Below are 17,327 nucleotides of genomic sequence, written 5' to 3'. Positions count from 1 at the left end.
GACTTCAGGCTGTAATTGCCTGCAAAGGATTTGCAACAAAGTATTAAAAAGTGAAAGTTAGATTTAGGATTGTTTAGTTTGTCCCATTACTTTTGCCCCTTAAAAAGTGGGAAGCACATATAGAAACCGTAATTCCTACACCGTTCACCTGATTTGGATGTAATTACTCTCAAATTAAATCTGAAAGTCTGCAGTTAAAGCACATCTTGTTTGTTTCATTTCAAAGCCATTGTGGTGGTGAATAGAGGCCAAAATATGAAAATTCTGTCAATGTCCCAATATTTATGCACCTGACTGTATATCCATACAATATGTCTAGTATAGTTTAATTTCAGACAATGGGCCGTATTCAATTTGGAGCGAAAAGCCGCTTTCGGCTAAACTTTTTCGCTAATGACGTCAGTTTCGCCAATTTCATTTATCCCCGTATTCAATTTCAGCGTCTTTTCGCCGGTGCGAAAACACAATGCAATGTAATAGGCGAAAAAGTTTCGCCTATGAATATCCGGCGGAAAAAAGTGCAGAATTGGGGTTTTGGGCTGCAGAGGTGCAGCAACCACCCTGTACCCTTTGTACACCCCCCTTGACACAAATTGTATAAAAAACGCCAAAAAACCCACAAAGGACACCCCAAAAAAGCACTTCAAAAAAATTCAAAATAGGGGTACAAATTCAGTAGTGAAGTAGCCTTTGGGGGGATCTGCAAGTATGGGGGAGGTGTATTTTTGATTGCAGGTTCTTGCTGAAGATGCGTTTTTTGGGGCTATTTAATGCCTGACTTTAGCCATTTTTAAATATGCTTGCACCCATTTTCTTGTACCCCAAATTAGATGGGACTACTTATTTTCCCCCAAAAAAGTTGCTAAATACTATTCTTCACCACTTAACCAAAGACGCTAAATTGCTACTATTGAGACCATTTAAAAAACCCAAATACCTTGTCAGAGCATCTTTTGGGGGGTGTCAGGCTGGTTTCCCCAAAAAAATTTTCTGCTCATTTCATTTTCGCCGGGTCCCGCTTTCTCCGATTTGGAATTGAATACGGGGATACGCAGGGACGCTTGCGATACTTTTTCACAGGCAAAACCTCCGATGACGGCGAAAAGTCCGGCCTCGGACTTTTCGCTCCAAATTGAATATGGTCCAATAAGGTATATAAACCCACTGAAAGAAGGACACACAAGCTAATATTAACCTACATTATCATGAGAAAGTTTTACATACTGAAAAAGATAAGGATATCAAACCAAGGTGTTCCGCTATCATGTATATGTGTGAGGCTGCTAGTCACTACTTTTATACAGTGCATAGAGCTCCAAGGCGACTTAGAACATTATTTTTTTGTACACATACAATATGAATGTGCTTTTACCAGGTGCTCTACTTGTGCATGTGTGTTATGCTGTGTGTTCACTGAAAGTTACACATTCATAGTAGGACACCGAATAAATCATGTATATAATGCTATATTTTACACAAGTGACATCACTACTCCCAAAATATAATTGATTAAATCACTGCTCACCCAATAGAAGAAAACATTTTACAAGAGTATTTTCATGTCATTTCCTGTGTATCATAAATCATTACTTGACCACGTGCTCTCATTCTTTGAACTGTGGCAATGAATTGACTTTGAAATAAAATGTGGCCAAAGAGTTATATACAGTGTAACCAGTATGGTTACTGTAGTGTGACCCTTGTCCCACATACATCTGTTGTTCAAATTTTGTGTGTGGCCTTGTAGTTAAAGCAACATATTTTGCTCTAAGATGTTCAAATCTGTGCAGCTCATGTAGTGACTTGCACAGATGACTTGTTATTGAGCTTAACAAAATCATAATATTAAACACTGGCCGTTGACCTTGACATTTCACGTAGGTAAACCTATTGAGTTAATATGTATTATACATAATTGAGGAAATACTGTCCCATGCTGGGGTAAAGTATTAACGTATGTATTCTGGGGAGACATCTCCCCTAATTTCAAGGGGATAAAGGTCAAATTCATGCAACACATGTTATTGACTCACTTGTGACCATGCTGATTGATGGTGCCCCATCTACTGATGTCTCGATCTGGTTGTCTAACTCCTAAACAAATGGGGCTGCTGAATTAATACAACTGATTAAGAGCGGAGTATAAAACTTATCTGCTTGTCTATACATAGTATAAAATAAAGTGCCTTTCAGGTGTCTGTCTGTTTGTTTGGGCAAATCTCAAGAACCACTGGAAGGGTTTTGATGCAGTTTTCATTTTCTATAGAGCATTTGTCAAGGAAGTATAGGTGTATGAAACATTAATGTATGACAAAAGGGAGCTGAGCTGTGACGATTTTAGTGAAGCAAGTCAATGAAAAAACGGATGTTCAAGCACTTTATTAGCTTACGCTGCCTAAACTGTTAAAGATATATCACAACAATGGACTTTATTTTATACCATATAGAGATGAATACGTCTTATCTTCTTATCTTTCTTCATAAAAATTGATGTAAGCCCTGTTTACTGATACAGAATTTTTTACCCTTATTTCATGTATGTGAAAACGATTCTTTAATTTCAAAAGTGTCCAATTCCCGGTATAAGTCTGCTTTGGCATGACAAATAAAGCACACAACATGGCTGGAGTTGACCTAAGTGGAGACTGTTTTTCTCATGGGCAACGTTACAGGGCCACAAGGCAATCTTAGAAGACCTCGGTTAAGAAAGATTATCTCCTTAAATGTATTTATTTTTTCTTATGAAGCCGGGGTGGGTCACTAGTGCCTATATATGTATACAGGAGTAAATTTGCCAGTTACCAGCTAGAAGACACTGGATGGTAGCTGCAGATGTGTGCCATAGATGCATCGCACAGTTCTAGACCTCCTTGCCTCATTGAACTGCCTCCTGTGTGCAGCCGTACTCCTGCCTGCTGCCGGCCCCATCCCGCTGGGTTTTGCTCTCTGCTACACTGCAACTATAACACACATCTGCCGGTACCATTCAGCTAGCTGGTAACCGACAAATCGCCTCCTGTCTACTGCTTGTCTCCCCCTGCTGGCTGGTGTTTTCTGCCACACTACACCTAAGGAACATTCCTCTTGGTATCATCCAGCATCCTCCAGCTGGTAACTGGCGGACTAGAAGCTTATCGTTTGACATCTGAACTGGCTGCAGTCACCTTGCACAAAGTAACTCATTAAGCCAGGGGTCAGGGAACATTTTTACCTTTTACCCCAAAATATAATTAGATATGCTGACGTTACCCCCTTGATTTGAAAGGTAGGAAATTATATAGTAGTGCCCCCATATAATACCCCTGTAGTAGTGCCCCCATATAATGTCCCTGCTGTGCCGCTTGTACAGAAAAAAAACACCTTAATCCCCGCTCCTACATCTGCCGCCGTCCTGTCCGCCCAGCTTCTCCTCGGAACTATGGGAGAGAGGTGGAAGCTGGAGTTCAGAAGGGAACTCCAGCCTCCGGCTAACGCGGCGCTGCAGGGAAGGAGCCGGGAGCCCGTTGGTAAAAGTGCTGTCAAAATCAGCTTGACACCCCCTAAAAGATACACTAACATTGGGGATCAATGTACATGCCCCCGAATAGCCCTAATAAAGCTATTTGGGGTACTTAAGGTGTGTCAATTTCTTCTAATTAGCGTCTTTGCACAAGTGGTGAATAGCATTAAGCAGTTTTTTTTGGAGAAAATAAGTAGTCCTGTCAAATTTGGGGTACTTGAAAATGGGGGCAAGCATGGTTTAAAGTCGCTAAAAAACGCACCTGAAGCAAGCACCTGCAATCAAAAATACACCTCACCCCTACATGCATACCCCCAAAAGTCTATCGCTAGTTTTTAAGTTTGTACCCCCACTTTGCACTTTTTTGCCCCCTTTTCAAAGTCATTTTTTGGGGTGTTCCTCATTTTTTTTTAGGGTTTTGGACGCAGTTATCCTTTGGGGGGTTGTCCAAAGGGTGCTGAGTGGTTTCCCCACCTTTGCACCCCAAAATAGCTATTTTGCACTTTTTTTCTCCACCTATTCAGAGGCGAAAATTTTTACGTCTATTACATTGCATTGCAATTTCGCGTACGCTATAAGCTAATGGAATTGAATACGGCGATACTTCTTTTCCAACAGGCTCATTGAATACAGTCCTTAAGGTGCCCACACACATACCAACTTTTCATCTATGGAAAACAAGGACAAATAGTAATATTTTTTTGGATTCGTCCTCTCTTTGTTGCAGTTTTGTGTCAGTGTTTGCAGTAAGATTTGTTTACATAATATGTGATTTTACTCTTGTGGATCCAGAGCATTTATTTAGTTTAAAGATACCAATTTTTATTTATATTGTTTTTATTATTATTTTTTTCTAAATTGCTCCTTTTCTTTCCCTTTCCTATTGGTAATTGTATGGTTTTTTTTATGTAAGTACCTATATTATAAATGTAATATACTGTACAACAATAATGTTATGCATAGTAATAAAGTCATTGCAGTGTGTGTGACTGATGCTGAGTTTAACATACAGAAATCACTGCAGCGCTAAAACACTATAAGATAATAAATTAATGCTGGAAAATATATATATTAAAAAAAAATTCATATACTGTATCATTTGTATCTCTCAAGAAAGACTAAAAACGCTTTATATTTTTCTTGCATTACTGAAAGTACAGATTAACAAGTGCAATGATATTTCAGCATCTTCAATCAATCTGATTTTTACTACCTATTTAATAAAGTAAGCGTGCTTGTCACACATTTGTGTTACTTTTCCGCCTGTTTCCTGATCATAAAGACTGCTCTCACTTCTCACTCAGCAGGTGTAACTGGTAGTATGTCAATGATTACAATAGGAAAATGTTGGCTGACTTAAGCCCTCCACTCTAGATGTTACTGACTGTAAGAACCAGTGACAAAGAGCATACAGAAGTTTGTGCAGGTCTAACAGTGATATAGATTTTGCTGGGTCTTGTGCAAGATGTTCATTGGCAAGGTCATACAGGTTCTTCAAGTTGGTACGATTGACCAGGAACATTTGTGTGACCTCACCACCACATACAGCACTGAGATTTATCCACCTCCCAAAAATAACCTAGGTCTGAGTAGGTTACACAGTACCTCAAGCAGCTACTGGTGCTCTTCATGTTCTTCCTCCTTACAGTCAGGTGGTGGAGTGCTGCACAACCGCAGTAAGTGGTGCACATAGAGAATCCTGCCTATGCCATATTGCCAGGGCCGGCACTAGCCCAAATTTTTTGGTAAGTATATTTTTTGGTGCCCCCCTATGCAGTGCCCGCAGTAGTAGTCCCCCTATGCAGTGCCCCCAGTAGTGGTACCCCCTATGCAGTGCCCCTTATATAGTGCCCACAGTAGTGGTCCTCCCTGTCCAGTGCTCCTTGTGCCCCCAGTGGTAAGCCCCTTATATAGTGCCCCCAGTAGTACTCCCCCCTGTGCAGTTCCCCCAGTAGTGGTACTCCCTATATAGTGCCCCCAGTATTAGTCCCCCCATGCAGTGCCCCCAATAGTGGTACCCCTTATGCAGTGCCCTTTAAACAGTGGCCCCAGTTGTAGGTCCCCCTCCTATGCAGTACCCCCAGTATTGCCCTTTATATAGTGCCCCCATTTAGTGGTCCTACAATGCAATGCCCCCAGTGGTAGTCATACCGATGCAGTGCCCCCAATAGTGGTACCCCTTATGCAGTGCTCTTTAAACAGTGGCCCCAGTTGTAGTTCCCCCTCCTATGCAGTACCCCCAGTATTGCCCTTTAGATAGTGCCCCCAGTAGTGGTCCCCCAATGCAGTGCCCCAGTGGTAGTCCCCCCCCCCCTGTAGTGGTCCCCACCCTTGTAGTGCTCCTAGTAGTAGTCCCCACTTGTAGTAGTTCCCCCCTTGTGCCCCCAGTGGAGGTTCCCCCCTCCCTATGCAGTGCCCCCAGTAGTAGTCACCCCCTTGTAGTGCCCCTAGTAGCAGTCCCCCCTTTAACCCTCCCCCCGAGTAGACACACATGTATTAATAAAAAAAATGCATTATGGGAGACGTAATGACGTCTCTCCCATTACCACTGCGGGAGCCAGAAGATGGAGCTCATGAGTGAGCTCCAGCCTGGCTCCGGCAATGGGTGCAGCAGCCAATGAGAGTCTGTCTGACTCTCATTGGCTGCTAATTAAAACAAACACACAGCTGCCGGCGGCTGTGTGTTTGTCACTGTGTAGTGCTGACCGAACTCCGTCCAGTCAGCGCTGTACGTGTGGTGCAGCTGTGTCACAGAGACACAGTCTGCACGCGGCCTGCGTGGTCACAGCTGAGGCGCCCTCCATTATGTGGCACCTTACTCAGTTGCATACCATGCGTATGGGTAGAACCGACCCTGCATATTGCATACAGCCATAATATTGTACATGCTTGTTCCGCCGCTTTTTATTGACATCATGATTAAGCCCTGACCAATTGAATGTGTTTGAATATGCCATCCTCGCCTATAAGTGAATAGTCCTTTATTTTGGTGGGTTCGTCTGCAGTTTTTCGTCAGTTTCTAAAGCAGCCGTTTACTAAATATTGGGTTTCTATAACATTGATGGTCACTGAATATTCTAATCTGTTCTAAAGTGTTGCTATATGGGGGGGCTTCTGCGGGTTTGGCTGTAGTAAATCAGCGGTATGGAGTGCCGAAGGAAAACAGCCCTTTAGTGCATATAACCCAAAGAGATTGATCACTGGGCCTGGTTCATTACCTATCGCAACTGCGATTATGCACGCAGACTGCCGATTGTTGCGTTCTCCGCATGTGTATCCATTGTAGTACGCGTGCGCAAACGTCTCACTGCGATCGCTGACACTAGGCAGACCCATCGCAGAGTGATTGGCAGGAAGTGACCGTTTGGGGGTGGTGGCGGGGTGGTTGGTCGGTGAAACGTAGGCATGTCAGTGCATTTGAACACCGTTACAGGGGTGTGCATAAATTAGCCACTGCGATGATATACACAGCCTGAGCTTCTACTACGTGCGATGAGGTTAGCAATTTCTGAGAAAGGTCTGATCTTGTGCAATTGTGCGTGAGGCTCCGATGGAACTCGATGTTACTGATGGTTTTGCTAAGTATTATGGATCTGGGTAAGGGGAAGTGGGCGTCATTCTGTTAGGCTGCTACGGCATTGCGATGGCAAATATTAGTATATTTTCTCAGTGGGACTGCGTGTGAAATCGCAGCTGCGATCCGTAATGAATCAGGCACACTGTACTAAAACACTCCATACAGCGATATAGGAAAGGAATTAAGCAGAGTAACATAAATAAATTAACAACACTAATTATCTGCTAAAGGAATAGAAAAGGCACATATTATGTCTAGTTTATTAAAGGCAGATACATAGAATTCTAATAGAAGATCACCATAAGAAATATGCTGTTGAATAATCTGTAAAAATGAAATAGAGGTAATCCTAAATACGGACAGTTTCATGAGGCAAATTGATCAAGTGAAACTGTTGGAATTTGTTTTAAAAAATGCTAATTGACTACAAAATTCAAAATTAGTGTTTTTTAATTTGGTTTGTAGATCTAATAATGGCAGAAATGATTATACTGTCTGCTGTAGTTTATTTCACAGGAACAGAAATGTTTATTTTACTTTATATATGATATGAGAAGGGCACCACGTGTTGTTACCACAGGCAGCAGCATTGTTAGTGACCTGTCCCTTGCAAAGACTATGGGGCAAATTCAATTAGACCCCTAGGTTAACAGGTGCTAATTGAACCCCAGATCCTATTCAATTAGCCCTGCTTATCAGGGATTTTTTGTTGGGTCTCCTGAGACCCAAAAAGAAATCCCTGATAAGTGTGCTGTTATCGGGCGATAACAGCCACTTAGCGCCCAAATGCATGAAGTTTTCACGGATTTTGGGTGTTAACGGCCGTTAACTGATTAAATAGCGGCCCAAGGCTACCTCCCTTTTTTACCGGTGATAACTTGTAATTGAATTCCGCCCTAAGAAATATATGATGACAATGAAATATATTATTATAAGTTTGCTAATGAAATCAACCCAGCTATTAACTCATTGGCTTTTAGTAGGATAAACCTAAAATCATAAGGTCTTTTCATTGCTCAATATCCTGAATCTATTGTATCATCATTTAGCAAGTAGGGGCCAGTTAGTTGTAATTGAAGAGGCGATTGGTTCATCTGACATGAATTGGACATATCACTTTTATCAACAAAATAGATCAGTAAATAGACTACCAACATCTAAAAGTGTTACTATGATCCCTAGGTCATAACACTCTCTTCCATTAAAAAAAGTAATTTTTCAGAATATTGTTACATAACTTATGCAGAAAAACTGTCTATCTGGAATCCTTTAACTACTGGAATTCAATCTTTCTGTCAAATGTACACAAATCAAATGTTCGATCCAAGCTGAACTCTTATGCTGAAACTACATCAATATGTGCATACATTTAAGTTCAGCATTTCTTTCCCTTTTATTTATTTGCTCATATAGGGGCATATACAATTTGGTTCGAGATTACCAAAAATCTTGTACCTGCAGGGTTTTTAAGGCATGTGCGAGATTTTTGGTATTCAGGGTGCAAGTTTTTTATTTGTTTTTGAGCATTCAAACTTTTTTTAAGCGCCTCCAGAGTATGTCCAGTTTTTCATAAAATCTATATTTTATGGAAATCTTCTCACCACTATCTCTGGAATCCCCATCCCCTAATAACAAATTAAGCAATTTTAAGTTTCCAATTAGCTGAAATAGTCCTTAATTGCCTTCTGCAGTGCTGACAGCTTCCATGGACCGGCCTGGGCACAGGATAGGTACTACCCCTATGCCTGCATCACCTAACTGTACACACTCCTACACTACCCCTACCCCTGCTCCCGTTCTCCACTCACACTACCTACACTACACTACCGCCACTAATCCTGCACTGCCTCCTCGCCTTCTGCAGTGCTGACAGCTTCCATGGACCAGCCTGGGCACAGAATAGGCACTACCCCTAAGCTTGCACCACCTACTTGCACACACTACCTCCCATTCTCCGCCCACACTACCTACACTACACTACCACCACTAACACTGCACCTGCTCCCCGCACACACTCCGCTAATCTTACACCCGCTCCCCGCACATATATAGTGACACGTGGGGAGGGAGGGGGGACTAAACTGGGGACCCATTGTTCCTGGGCGTGAAGGTGGGGTTCTGCCATGGAAACCTATTACCACTAAGGGGGTGTGGGTTGGTATTGTTGGGGAACTTTTTACACTGGGGGGCACTTTTTGATGGGAGGTGGGAAGTGAAATTATAGTAGGGGCTTATAGACATGGGGGTTTTCGGAGGGTGCAAAACATCCCCTAGGTATATTTTTTAAATAAAATATTTAAATATATTTTAAAAAATACTTTCTAAACTTAAATGAAAAAAACTGATAATTTCTGTGCAGTTTTGATGAAAAAAAATTAGTCAAGTGGTTAAATTAGTAGCATCGGCGGCTTCCTCAGATATCTGAAGAAGCCGCTGATGCTTAATGTAGGTGAAGAAACGCGTTATAATTTATCCCCATTTGCTCTCAGGAGGCTGCACCGTTGGGCTGACAGCAGATGACTGGACCCAGAAGAGAAGCATACACTGTTTACAACTCTCTCCAGATTGGCTGTATGATCAGTATAACAACCAGCAGCAGGAGGTATAAGTAATTAACTTGTTCACTGGGGATCTGGACTGCGGTTATATGCAGCTACCATAAGGAGCCTACCAGAGATGGCTTGGTATCTGTAGGAGTGCAGAGTTTACAAAATAACAATATATTCACATAACTAGTTGGGAAAAGGATACTATTAGCCCATGGTTGCTAAGTGACTGTGTACAAGTGGAAAAAGGCCTTTTCAACATTCCATTGTTTATTAATAAGCATGCTGTTTAAACTGTTTGCCTACTACAAATACTAATATCCAGAAATGAACAAGTTGTGAAAAGGAAACTGCAGGTTGTTTTAATGACTATTATAAAGTTATTGCCTACATAAAAAAATTCTTCTTTTTGGAACAAAGCTTACTGATCTATCAATTTATAGAAAGGTCCTGAATATGTTCATTGAAAGTACTGGATTTATGGATAATATATGAATTTAATCTAGATACTAATCCTATAAATGCTAATTATTATTGTTTTTATGTGTGAAGTGTTATTATTTATTCATTTTTAATAAAATTAATATTTTTTATTCCTATTAAATGAATAGCGCTTTCCTTTATGAAGTTTCATAAAAATAATTTGTACTAATTGAAAGGGAGCAATACCCTATAGAAAGCTGCAATTTGATTAGTAATTATTGCCACCGGTTAGACTAGCGCCCTGATATTTCTTCTGTGTTTATAGTTAAGTGGTTAAATTTAACTGTCTATTTAAATGATTTTTTTTAAGTTTTTCATTAGTTTATCTGGGCAGCATGGTTGGTGTAGTGGTTAGCATTACTGCCTTACAGTACTGAGGTCCAGGGTTTGCTTCCCATAAAGGCCTTTGTGGAATTTGCCTTTGCTCACCTTGCAAAGCATTTCAAGTTAATGTACTCTTCCTTAGGGCTGTATCATACAGCCCTGAGGAAGAGTAAATTTATCTGAACTGTGTTGGTGGCTTTTTAAAGGACATACCTACATTTACTGGAACCATTGCCACGTGTGGAGGACTAGCCAGAGGTGCTTGAAGGGAGGAGGGTAGGAATCCAGAAACCTCCCCATAACACTCACGATAAGCATCGAGCCAGGTGCCTCACACGGTACGGTTCAATTCCAACCATATCTCAAGAATAATGGATTAATAAGCTTTTAACACTTGAAATATTAAGTTGGTAGTGGCTTTGATTAGAGCCAGGTATTTTATTGGAATAAATGTTTTTCTCAATATACTACACTATATTTGCCCCTCTCTATTTTCTGAGTGATTTGACATTGGGGAACAGCTGGAATTCTGCATTTGAACATATGAAAATACAGATTTTTATTATATAACTTTTGCCTTTGGAATAGAAAGACTGAATTTCTCAGATGGAGATTTCTTCTATGGAACTATATCTTCAGGTTTAAAAGTTTGCCTATAGCAAATGATGTCATGGTGTAACTGTAATTATTTGCCATTCCAGGCTTCTCATTGGCACAATGAGGTTCTGGATCAGCTTTCATTTGAAGATACAGTGTGGGATCAGCTGCCTATCAGGGAAATGAACACAAGCGGTATGGTATACATTATGGAGAAGACAGTGTTTTCTGTTGTTGCAGATGCCTCCACAGGACCCTGTAGAGTGGATGGAGCTTGCTCGACTCTCTAGTCTTTTTACAAATAATATAAAGAATAAAGGTGTCCAGTTATCATCTACGTATTTTTCTGGGTATTTTACACAATTTACAAATGATGCTTTATTTTATTTCATTTACAAAAAAATTCCTACTGTTGAGCTTTGGCCTGGCTCCATATATTGGCATGCTCTTCTGGAGGGGGTCAGGGGCATACTTGCTGACTTTCCAAAAAAAAGATCCAATAGGCAGGGACGTGGGTGTAATTCTCATCATTTTGGTCCTGCTCCCTGCCCGTTGTCCAGGTCATACAATATATAACAGTGGGGGCAATCACGTCATCCAACATCCTGGGTAGATAATTCAGTGCAGTCAGGAAGTGAGCAGCACTGGGAGAGCCCCCCCACCAAGTTTGGGTCTCCTGGAGATTATAGGAGAGTTGGCAAGTATGGTCAGGAGTCTTTTAGTGCCACATAATTTGCTCCCTGGTTCCTCCACTCCTTTTGACTACCCAGGAACAACATAGCTGTGGTTTGGTTGGTTGTGGCATTCCTGTATGCAAACAAGAAATTGGAAAGCGTGTGCTGTAATGTTACCTTGTCTGTGCGCATGGTGCAGCAAGCTTGCTTTAAAGTTTGTATGAAACGTTAAGCCAATTCATTCATAGGCGGGTGATACGGGGCGGAGGTAATGTGCTGAATTCCATTTTTCTTCATGAAGGTTCAAAACCCTTCAGCGGTAAACAGGTCCGTTATCACTGAACAACTGCTCAGGTAGACCTGTTCTGGCAAAAAGACTCCTCAACACTTCCATTGTGTGTGCAGCTGTAGTAGACGTGACTGTAAAACCTTTGAGCCATTTGGAACAGGCATCCACCACCATCAAGAAACAGCAAAAGGTATTCCCCAGCACTCGGAATGAAATCAGCAATAAGATTTGAAAAACGACGACATGGTGGTAGATAATTCAGAGATCTCAGTTGCCTATATTTGCAAAAATATGGCTAAGCCTCCAGCGCACTCCACGGCGTCTCTGTATATGGGAGGTCCCTAATACTTAGTCAAAGTTTGGGGCGCGGAACCCCAAAAAGCCAGTGAAGGCAGCACACCAGTGAGAGGCTAAGGTATTCATTTTTGCTTTATTCTTATTAACACTCACTAACACCTAAGCCTCTCACTCCTAAGTGTGCTGCCCTGGGGTGGCTGGCCTTTGCCTTTTTTTGGGGTTCCGCGCCCCAGACTTTGACTAAGTATTAGGGACTTCCCAAATACAGAGACGCCGTGAAGTGGCCTGGAGGCTTAGCCATATTTTTGCAAATATATGCAACTGAGATCTCTGAATTATCTACCACCATGTAGTTTTTCACATTTTATTGCTGATTTCATTCTGAGTGCTAGGGGATACCTTTTGCTGTTTCTTGTATAGAATAACCCCTCCATTTCATGCACCTAAGTGATGTTGCTGAAGTGATTGAGCAGTTACCAACATGTACTGCGATCCACTACCACCAGAAACATGGATCCCAGAAATGGTCCCGCAAAGTCTGCGTGAATCCGCTGCCACGGGGTGGATGGCTACTCCCAAGTTTGCAACGGTGCTGATGTGGGCATATTTTGGACAAATTGGCACCCGGAACACTCTCTGGCCAGATTCTCCAATTGCTGATCCAACCCTGTCCACCATACAAAACTCCTGGCCAGTGCCTTCATTTTGTCTACACCTAAGTTCCTCCAAGACTTGTTCGCAGTAACACAGGCACAATGATCCGCAACCCCCAGAGGAGGCAGCCACAATCAACTGTCAACTCACGCGTCCGATGAAAGTAAGGGGCCAGCTATCGGCGCAGTGGCGTATCCCACCACTTTCATGTCTCTGTGTGTGCCTGAGCGAGGATGGGGTCTCAAGCAGTCTCACGTCTGATCAAATTGGCAGTTATGGGAAGATATTCCACTTGCGTCATTGTGAAAACATCACAAGACTAATCAGTTTGCTGTGTCAATGGGGCGGTCTTTAAAGGTAATCGTGACAAACCATCTACATTAGCATGTTGTGCAATCCGCTTAAATTCTATAGTATAGTAATGTCCACCTAAGAACAGCTGAAGTGACAGGAATACCCTTCCGAGGTTTAAAGATGGACAAAAGCAGTTGGTGGTCAAATATAAGTTTGAATTTCTTGCCATATAAATACTGATTGAACCGTTCTACATTTCCAAACCAGGATTAAGGCTTCCCTGTCAACCTGTGCATAGTTTTGTTCAGCCTTGGATAATCCCCGAGATACGAAGGCAATTGGGTGCTCCTTGCCATCCGCCATAGTATGTGACATGATAGCTCCAATGCCATAAGCTGAGGCATCAAAGGCCACTCAAACAGGAAGTGAGGGGTCGTAGTGGGTTTATACTGTGCCTGTCGTAATCAAGTCCTTTGCCTGTGTAAAAGCACATTCACTGTCTCTTGAACATACGCATTTTTTAACCTGCTGGAGCAACTGATGTAATGGATGCAGAACTGTTGCTAAGTTAGGCAAGAATCTGCGGTAATAGTTAATGAACCCCAAGAAGGAGCGAAGCTTCCACTTTTTACTGACATTTGTGCAGTCCATTGGCATTAATAGTGTGCCCACAGAATGTAACAGAGGCAATGAAAAACTCACACTTATCTCTTCTAGCTCTGAGCTCATATTGTTCAAGCAGCTGCAACACCAGCTTCAGGTTTTGAAAGTGTTCTGTGTCAGATGAGCCTGTCCTGATAATGTCATCTAGATAGCATTGGGTACCAGGAGCCCTTTGTAACCCTTGGTACATGACTCGTTGCCAAAGGGCAGGGGCAGAAGCGATGCTGAACACCAAACGATTGTACCTGTAAAGTCCTTTATGTGTGTTAATGGTGAGAAACACCTTTGAATCATCCTCTATCTCCATTTGTAGGTATGCATCAGCTAGATCAATCTTACTAAACCTTTGCCCTCCTGCCAGATTTGCAAAGATATCTTCAATTCTTAGTAACAGGTAGTGATCTGTCTACAGTACTGGATTTATGGTGACCTTAAAATCCCCGCATAGCCGTGCCATGCTATTTGTCTTTACTATTGGGATGACAGGAGTTGCCAAATGGCTCTAGTCCACCTTTGATAAGATTTTCTCACTTTCCGGCCTGTCCAACTCCAGCTCCACCTTCCACCGAATAGCGTAAGGTACCGGACGAGCCTTATGGAACCAGGGAACAGCTCCATCTGTTAGCACTAGCTTCCCTTTTATGTGTTGCAGAGTTCCAATGCATGATTGAAAAACAACTGTAGCTTGGTTAAGTACTGTCTTAAGGGACAAAGGTGGAGCATGTGTGACTCTCAGGATTTTGATAGCTGATCAATCTAACTGAATTTTTCACAGCCATTCCCGGCCCCACAGTGCTGGGCCGCCCTTGTGTACGATGTATAAGTCCAGAGTCTCCAGCTGGCCATTATATTGTATGAGTATACAGGCAGCACCCCGCATGGAATGACTTTCTCCCCAGTATATGTTGTAAGCAGCATCAGTTTTGTTTAATTTGATATATTTAAAGTGACGTTATTACTCTTGCTGTGACATTACAGAGACTGCTGATCCTGTGTCCAGTACCAATTTAATAGGTTGGCCATTTCCTCATGGAGTGACCCAAATTGCTCGTTTGTCACCACCTTTTACTGCAAACACTTCCAAACTGCCCAGATCATTGTCACTGTCTGAGTCCACCTTGTAGGCTTCCAAAGCATATGTATTACGTACTTTTGTACACTCTCACTAGAAGTCCCACAGACCAGACGATCTCTCAAGGCATCGTTCAGGCCATTTCCAAACTGACAGTGCGCCGACAGTCTTTTTAGTTCTGCCAAATATGCAGCCACTGACGCCCCCTCCTCCTGGTTCCGTTTATGGAATCTGAAACATTATGCTATCATAGGGAACTGCAGGCCCAGGGGCCTTATAAGGCCCACAGAATTATTTGGTCTGGCCCTCCGAACTTTTTTCTGCTAGTCTCATCTGGCTAGCAGGGTGCATAGAATGGTACCCTGCAGACAGAATCTATGCAGCAGTGCTGCCTGGAGTGTCCTTAGGATGCTTCAGACGGTCACACCGCTGCCCTTACAGCTCCCTGGAGCATCCTCAGGATCCTCTGGGCATTGCAGTAATCACTGGCGATTGTGACCCCGCTCTCGTGAGATGTCACACACAGGGGGCGTGGTCTGCACCGGGCTCACAAATAATGTTATATATCAAAATGGCCCTCGGCAGAAAAAAAGGTTCCCCACCCCTGTGCTATAAGGAGAGGCTTAGGGGACAGATGCTCTTGTAATCTAATAACAAGATCTGTAAAAGACTTTGCAGCAGGTTTATCAGGGGTTGTTAAACTGCGGAGTAGACCATAGACTTTTCCTCCCACAGCACTTAATAGAACTGGTACTTGTTTCTCCCCAGAAACATGATTTGCCACAAAATACAGTTCCAGTCTTTCTGTATACAGGAGCCAGTCATTATTATTATAGTTATTATCATTTATTCTTATGATGCCACAAGTGTTCCGCATTGCCTTACAAAGTATATAAACAAATAAGTGAGCAGTGACTTACAGGACAATGACATGGATAATATACATTGATATATTAGCGACCATAACACCACATAAGTATCACAGCATAAGCAACCAAGTGTTAGGTCCCCTAGTGGGGAGTAAGAAGTAGATGAAAGTAAGGAGAAGCACAAGAGTGTAGAGGGCCCTGCTTGTAAGAGCTTACAGTCTAAAAGGGAGGGGCAGACAAACAGGTGTGACACAGATGGGGTAGACTGGGAGGAAGGAACATGTAACAGCAAGTTAGGATGAGAGCTAAACGGCTTTAATGACATTAGAATGATTGTAGAGGGGTGGAGAGTCTGATGGGGAGAGGGAGAGAGTTCCAAAGTCATCCTTTTCTATGTCAAACTCATTTAATTTGCCTATGTGCATAGCCATGACAGCTGGTCCTTACCAGAACTTGCAGCTGAACAGAGTGCTCCCACTCCACTTCCCTTCTGGACTGGGAGATGTGGCCTGGGTCCAAAAGCCACTCATCGCCAATTGTAGTGTCTGTGTATGTGTTCATTCATACAAACATACATGGAGATCAGGAGCTGTGGTCAGAATGCTTTCAACACCTTTACTGAGGACAAAACATAAAGCAACACATTTTGCAGGACCTGTAAACCAATACAGTGATATAACACAGAGGTGAGACATGGTACTGCATCTGGCAGAGCCAGATTCCAATATATAACAATCTTCTTATCATTACTTTCCTCCTTTGTACTCTATTATTTGTTTATTAATACTATATATAATAGTAAACAACTAATAAAAATAATATTTCTCTATTTATTAAGGGTTACAAATTATAATGTAAAAAACTAAGGTTTAACAGGCATTTTAAAAAAAATAGTAAAATGTGCAGTAGATACACATTTGGGATATACAATACTGTGCAAAAGGTTTAGGCACGTTGCCCGTTTCTTTGTGCTTCTTCAAAAGAGCTTCCTGAAACCCCAGTCTGCTTTGAAATCTTTGCCTGGGAGAGACCTTGCTGGTGCGGTATAACTAACTACCTTGTGTCGTCTTGCCATGGTGTATGACCTGTGTCCAGGGCCAGATTATAGGCAGGATGACAGGGGCGGTCGTCCCAGGGCCCCCACACACTGTCCCCAGACTCGCCGCTTCTACCAACCTAAAACTGCAGCATTTAGCTGTCTCCAGTGCCACTATGGTTCTTGTCGGCGGCTCAGCTATTCCCTAACAGCAGCCGCTGAGGAGCTTCCTACAGTCAGAGTCTTGCGAGATTTGACATAATCTCACGAGACTCTGACTATAGGAAGCTCCTCAGTGGCCGCAGTAACAGTCAGAACCAAGGCTGCAACATAGAGTAGACTCAGGTCCGCAGGCTTCCCTCGTGGTGCAGCTCAGTGGTGCAGAGAGTTGACAGGCAGGTACTGTAGCCTTTAGTATGTATATATATATATATCTATAATTGAAATCTTTTT

The 17,327-nt window shown here is 42.4% G+C and overlaps 1 pseudogene; it reads left to right on the top strand.

Annotated features, from left to right (window-relative positions):
* The first annotated feature begins 2,619 nt into the window (after positions 1-2,619).
* Positions 2,620-17,327, top strand: part of LOC148542168 (uncharacterized) — a 28,194-nt pseudogene continuing 13,486 nt past the window's right edge.

The sequence above is a fragment of the Taudactylus pleione genome, unplaced genomic scaffold, assembly GCF_031769625.1.
Source record: "Taudactylus pleione unplaced genomic scaffold, aTauple2 ptg000015l, whole genome shotgun sequence".
In the NCBI taxonomy this organism is placed as follows: domain Eukaryota; kingdom Metazoa; phylum Chordata; class Amphibia; order Anura; family Myobatrachidae; genus Taudactylus; species Taudactylus pleione.
Note: the sequence above shows the minus strand (reverse complement) of the source record. Positions and strands in the feature narration are given on the sequence as shown.